Consider the following 6,323-nt stretch of genomic DNA (forward strand, 5'->3'; position numbering starts at 1 on the left):
AGGAAATGCAAACTTTTTCTAGTTATTATTATTATTATTATTCTTCAGTTTCCGCCTGAAATTTTGCAGCGAAACTCGCCCCGCAGTTTTGAGACAAGCTTCATATATGTTACCTCATTTTGTGCGGCTGGATCTGGAATGGTGTGCTATGACGTTTGGTGTTTATGACTTTTATAGTTTTTTAAATATTAATATTTTACTGAAAATTTTCCCGCGCTTCTCTGCCGCACAGTTTTGACAATAGGGTTACATATGTCACATCATTTTGTGCGGCTGGAGCTGGACTAGTATGGTATGACTTTTGGTGTTTATGACTTTTATAGTTTTTTAAATATTTTGATTTTAGTGCAAATTTGGGCCAATTTCTAGGCTCCTGAGAAAGATTCTACTTTTGGCCCCATAGAAACAGACTTCATTTGTGGTGTGTTGGCTCTCTCTACTGGTATACCGGGAGTAGTACAGCCTTTTTCTTTGCAAACTCCTTTGACTACAGCCTAAAAGGTGTATGCTTGGTTGAAAACTCCATATCCCACAATTCATAGCACGCCTCTACCACTGAAACAATGGCGGCCACCACTTCGTTTTATATGTCTTTTATTAGTGTTTCTAGGTCACAAAATACACTTTTAAGATATTTTCAGGCGAGAATGTAGGTGTGTAAACTTCAAATATCTGCTCATTTTATCAAGACATCCCATATTAGCGACAGTTCTCTTACGTGTTGCTGATAGCCGGCTAGCTAGCTAGCGCCGCTAGCACCGCTAGCGTATGACGACACTACGCAATGACGACACTATCAACGGCGCGCGTCTCTTCGCCCCTCCTCCGCTTTGAAATTGACCGTAGACGTGATTTTCTAAGACAACGTGGCTATCGTTTAACCGGTAACGCGTCTTTCCCCCCTCCTCCGCTTTGGACTTGAACTTAGAGTGATTTTCTGAAGTGTTTACTAAGACACATCGTAAGCTTTTACAAGGTAAGTGTATCTCTCTGTCTCTGGTTTGAAATTTAGCTTTGAAAGTGATTTTTTTATGTGTTTCTTTATCGATTTCTTTGTTTCGGCACGTTCGGCACGATGCTAAAGCCAGTTAGCGGATAGTCAGCTAAGTCAAGCGTTTCCGTCCCTCCTCCGGTTTTGAAATTGACCTTTAAAAGTCCTTTTCTGTGTCTTGACGCTGATATCTACAAAATGACTGCGATTTTATTCCAGTGGTATCGTTTGTAATTGAAACTTTTAAGATGCGACTCTCAAAAAATAGCTTCACTGTAGTCGGGTTTCACACCTCTCTTTGTCTCGTGGTATTTTGTTGTTGGCTAGTTAGCGGATATTAAGCGTCTCCCGGTTTGAAATTGATTTTGAAAGTGATTTACTATGACAAGGTAAGCGTATCTCTGTCTCTGGTTTGAAATTTAGCTTTGAAAGTGATTTTTTTTTTGTGTTTCTTTATTGATTTCTTTGTTTCGGCACGTTCGGCATGATGCTAAAGGCAAGCGTTTCCGTCCCTCCTCCGGTTTTGAAATTGACCTTTAAAAGTGCTTTTCTGTGTCTTGACGCTGATATCTACAAAATGACTGTGATTTTATTCCAGTGGTATCGTTTGTAATTAAAACTTTTAAGATGCGACTCTCACCGCGTATGAAACAATAGCTGCGTTGTAGTCGCGTTTCACACTTCTCTTTGTCTGTCTTTATAAGGCGTTAACTACAGCAGCCTTTAATACCTCAACTCTTGATTCAGCCAAGGTAAGTGCCCCCCCTTATATTTTCTATGTATGTGTTCAGCTGATATTTAGAAAAAAATAGGTGTGTTTAGGATGTCATTTTATTCCAGAGCTGTTGTTTGTAATTAAAACTTTTAAGATTAGATGGTACAGTGTTTTTACTCCCTTCCAAACAGTAAAGTTCCTCTCTCAGTAGGAAATTTAAACCAGACAGTACAAGGCTACATTTCAGTGTTACAAGCCAATCAGTTTGCTAATTGTTCTGTGAGATTTGTTTGCAAAGTTTAAGGTGTTAAGTAGGACTGTGAACATCTGGGTCTGCTTGCTGCTGGCATTCTGCCAGAGCCCCAGCAACAAGACCGCCTCCCAGCAACGAGACTGCCTGTCAGCCTTGCAAGGTACCCAATTTTCCAATTACTCTATAACAAAACTGTTGTGGGCAACAAGACTGTCTCCCAAGTTTGCAAGCCAATCACTTTGCCAAATGTTCTTGTAAGATTTGTTTGAAAAGTTTAAGGTGTTAAGTAGGACTGTGAATGTAGCCGCTAAACTGGTGACCTAAATCTTCGCCACCACGTCTATATACATACAAGCATAAGGGGAGAGAGTGAATCAGCGCTCGGAGTACGGACACTGGGCCGGCTTTAAACACACCATTTATTTTTTAGAAGAAGAACAGCCAGAATCACAAGTAGGAGTTAAAATCCCCACTATACAATAAAAAATAAATGTTCACAACCCGCTAAAGTCCTGCCGGCAGAGATTAAAATACAATTAAAAAAATCAAAGCTAAATGGATGTCCTTTTTATAGGATAAAACGTCCCCCCCCCCAGAGTCCTCTATTCCCAGTGTCCAACCACACACACTCGGGCAAATGTTCCTTAGCTGAAAGAGACAGAAGGGGGCCCCTCTTCCGGGATGGGGAAATCTCGCCAGCAGAAGGCCAGGAGGAGGCTCCTATCCCCACCTGGCAGCGCATGGCCGTGCGGTCCAGCCGCTCTCCGCGTCCGCACACGGCTTCCCTCATAGCCCGGCCCTGATACAGGCAGAGGCGTCCCTCTGCCTTCTGTGGATTTCACACATCGCCTCCCGCTGTTACTATTCTGTCCGTCGGAACTGGATCGCCGGAAGTCTCGCGACGCCTCACAGGCAGGCCAGTCCTTCTATACATGTGCTCGTCTGCACCACACGTTCGGTTTCCTGTTCTTCGCTGTTCCTGTGTCTCTCTCCCGTCTTTGCGCTCACCATCTCCCTTAAGTCCGTTTGGCGGCCAATAGGTCACCTCGGGGGCACGCCCCCACCTCACAGGTGCACGCAATTATCTGTCCAATCCACAGTGGAATAAAAAAAAGAATACTATACAGCGACACAAAACACAGTATAAATATGGGGATAAAATCATGCAATAAGAACATCAATAAACAATCATGCAATAGCACTATAACAATAAAACATGCAAATAAAATCACTATGTAGCAATACACAGTCTGATTCAAAACAAAATATAAAAACACAATTTTCCACTGTGTGACATGAACATCTGGGTTTGCTTGCTGCTGGCATTCGCCCAGCGTCTCAGCAACAACACTGCCTCCCAGCTTTGCAAGGTAATTACTTTCCCAATTACTGTACACCAAAACGAAGTAACTGTCGTGGTCAACAAATCTGCCTCCCAACTTTCAAGGTAATCACTTTCTCAATTACAATATACAAACTGTTATGGAACTTTACTTAACAAAGCCTTAAGACCGGGTAGTGACACTATCAATATGTCTATTTAAAGAAAAGAGAGATTTTTTTTGTTCTTGTAGTCATCTTGTCTGTCAATGTATCAGACGGTTAAAATAACAAATTGCTTGAAATGCCAATAATTAATATTCTGTTTTTATGTTGATATTCTACCAGATGCCGAGAAAAAATAAAAGATCCCAGGCACAAAAGAAGCGCTGGAAACCACTTGACCTGGTCGATCCTGCTGTCCCAATGCTCACTGGCCACAACCAAGATGAGGCAGTCAGTAGTTTTCCATCTGACCAGGTAATGAGGATATGGTAGTGATCACAGACAGTTGAACAGTTTTCAAAACACGTTTGAGACAGTTAAGAACACTTACCCATGCAGTTTAGGATTTTTTGTTATAATGTCACACAACTGGCATAACAGTGCATGGTATACAGAACATTTAAATGAAATGAATGTGTCAGGTCACTTAATGTCTTCTATACCCTTTTTCCTGGGTTAGCAGACGGCACCAGCCGGGTTATCTTTGGAAACACAGGATAGACCCACCTCCTTATGTTCCCCAGGTACCAAGGTAAATATCAAAAAATATTCCTCTATTAAGAAGTTACAAGGTATGCCCACCCATAGGGCTGCTCGATTATGGCAAAAATGATAATCACGATTATTTTCACTGAAATCTAGATCTCCATTATTTGACAATATTTATTTAATAATAACAATGTATTGAATAATGGCTTTAAAGATTGTCATAAAATAATTTGGTTTTTTTTTTTTGGTTTTTTTTACCTCTTTCAACCAACGCCAGTCACTGTCCTCTCCAAATAACTTCTGCTTAGCTTTCCGAGCTTCCCTCTGTTAGCTCCTCTTAATTGTTGTGACGCGTGTTCGAAACGCAGAGAGGTGCGCTCGATTTGCCACATGGAGCAGCGCGAGAGAAAAGCACGAGGGAGGTGCTAATAATCGACTCATTCTCTCGACTCCTTTTTAATGATCGTTGAAAACCCAGATCGTAATTTTGATTAAAAGTAGATTCATTGAGCAGCCCTACCACCCATGTGTATAACCAGTCTGTATATATCTGATCTTTGGTGTCTATAACCACAGTTGATATGTAGTCTTCACTTAAAGCATGTTTGCTAACTCAATTTTGTCTAATTTCTATCCAAAACAAAGGAAAATATGACAAAGGGGTTTTTTGGGGTTTTTTTTTATAGCTCTGAACAGGTAATTCTGATATGGTAGTGAGCACATATAATATATTTTTTATAACACTTACCCATACAGTTGACCATTTCTATCTTGTAATGTTACCCAACTGGCATAACAGTTCATGCCATGCATTGCATTGTAAAGTGAAATTAAAGTGTCAGGTCACTTAATGTCTTAACATTATATTCTTTTTTTGCCTGGGTTAGCAGACAGCACCAGCCAGCTTGTCCTTGGAAACGCAGAATAGACCCACCTCCTTATGTCCTCCAGGCAGCAAGGTAAATTTAAAACGGTATTCCTCCATTAAGGATTTATAGTGGACAGTTACATTACCATTAAATGTTAAAGACATATGGTTACATGTTTGCCTTATGTAAACAGTAAGAATTTTGTTGTCTCGCTTCTGTTAGTTTTGTTTAAAGTTTTAAAGTTACACTCCCTTTCAAATTTCTTAGTAGTTATGCAAACAGCTGGAATTTTTTTTTATCGCTTTGTAAGTTTAGTAACCGCTACTGTTTCATGTTTTCTTTAAAGTATCCAGTGTTACACTCTATTTCAAATCTGTTAGTAGGTTTTCTAATTTTGATTAACTGTATTATTCAGAGTTAGAAACTCGTCCACCAGCAAAACGAGTCTGGGGCAACCGATGATTTCCACACAGCATCAAAATTCTCCACCTAAAAAGGTAAGCCTAACCCTATGTATAATCACCGGGGTTGATATTTAGTCTTTCACCTTAAGTGTGCTTGCTAACTCGTACTAAATATACTAAAATGTTAGACTAAACATGTACATTTGTCAATTTCTTTCATCAGACTCCTAAATGCAGACATCTCAACAGCTATTTCTGTCTGTCTGTTTAGCTATTTCTATATCTATTGTTCTGAAAAAACTTTTATACCATTTTATACTTAAAGCTTCAGATAAATTGACATCCACAGTGAAAACCACCTCCACTGGGTCCAGAGGGCATCCTAGACCCAGTGGAGTGGTGAGTGACAGGAGAATGGCGGCTAAGCTGTCATCCCTGTTGGACAACATCTCCCACCCCATGCATGAGACTGTGACAGCACTGAGCAGCTCCTTCAGTGGGAGACTGCGGCACCCACGTGTGGGACGGAGAGAATTTCGCAGGTCTTTCTCCCCACTGCTGTCAGACTCCACAATAAAGACTTTGCAGCTGATCAAACACACACATCCACACATGTGCATAAGACTAATGTGCAATAATCTTTTCTGGCATCGTTGTATTTTTACTCATTGTATATAGCATTTGTATTCTATTTTTATCTTATTGTATTATTTATTCTATTTTATCTACTGTATATAGTATTTATTTATTCTATTCTGTACAGTGTGTACTGTATTATTCTTATTTTTTATTCTAATTTTGCTTCATAACTTTGCACTGTCCACTTCCTGCTGTGACAAAACAAATTTCCCACGTGTGGGACTAATAAAGGTTATTTATCTTATCTTATCTTATCTTAAAAGCAGTGCAAATAAATACAAACATGATTTTGTGACACTCATCTTTTCTCAAGATGCATGTCAGTGTATTCTGTTCAATCACATTTAACCTGTAACTGAATTTGTGTCATTTCTTTACAAAACGTAACACAACTATGAAACGTGTTTTTATGGCACAT

At 39.8% G+C, this 6,323-nt stretch overlaps 1 long non-coding RNA gene across 2 annotated transcripts; it reads left to right on the forward strand.

The window, feature by feature from the left end:
* The first annotated feature begins 695 nt into the window (after positions 1–695).
* Positions 696–5,087, forward strand: LOC109200121 (uncharacterized). Of its 2 annotated transcripts, XR_002060329.2 has the most exons (6): positions 696–1,380; positions 1,696–2,119; positions 3,294–3,406; positions 3,628–3,759; positions 3,965–4,036; positions 4,881–5,087. It is a non-coding gene; the product is annotated as an uncharacterized LOC109200121 (long non-coding RNA). The 2 variants fall into 2 exon arrangements; XR_002060332.2 differs by lacking the exon at positions 3,294–3,406 and having other exon boundaries at positions 697–1,380.
* The last annotated feature ends 1,236 nt before the right edge of the window (positions 5,088–6,323 follow it).

The sequence above is a fragment of the Oreochromis niloticus genome, linkage group LG9, assembly GCF_001858045.2.
Source record: "Oreochromis niloticus isolate F11D_XX linkage group LG9, O_niloticus_UMD_NMBU, whole genome shotgun sequence".
NCBI classification, from domain to species: Eukaryota; Metazoa; Chordata; class Actinopteri; order Cichliformes; family Cichlidae; genus Oreochromis; species Oreochromis niloticus.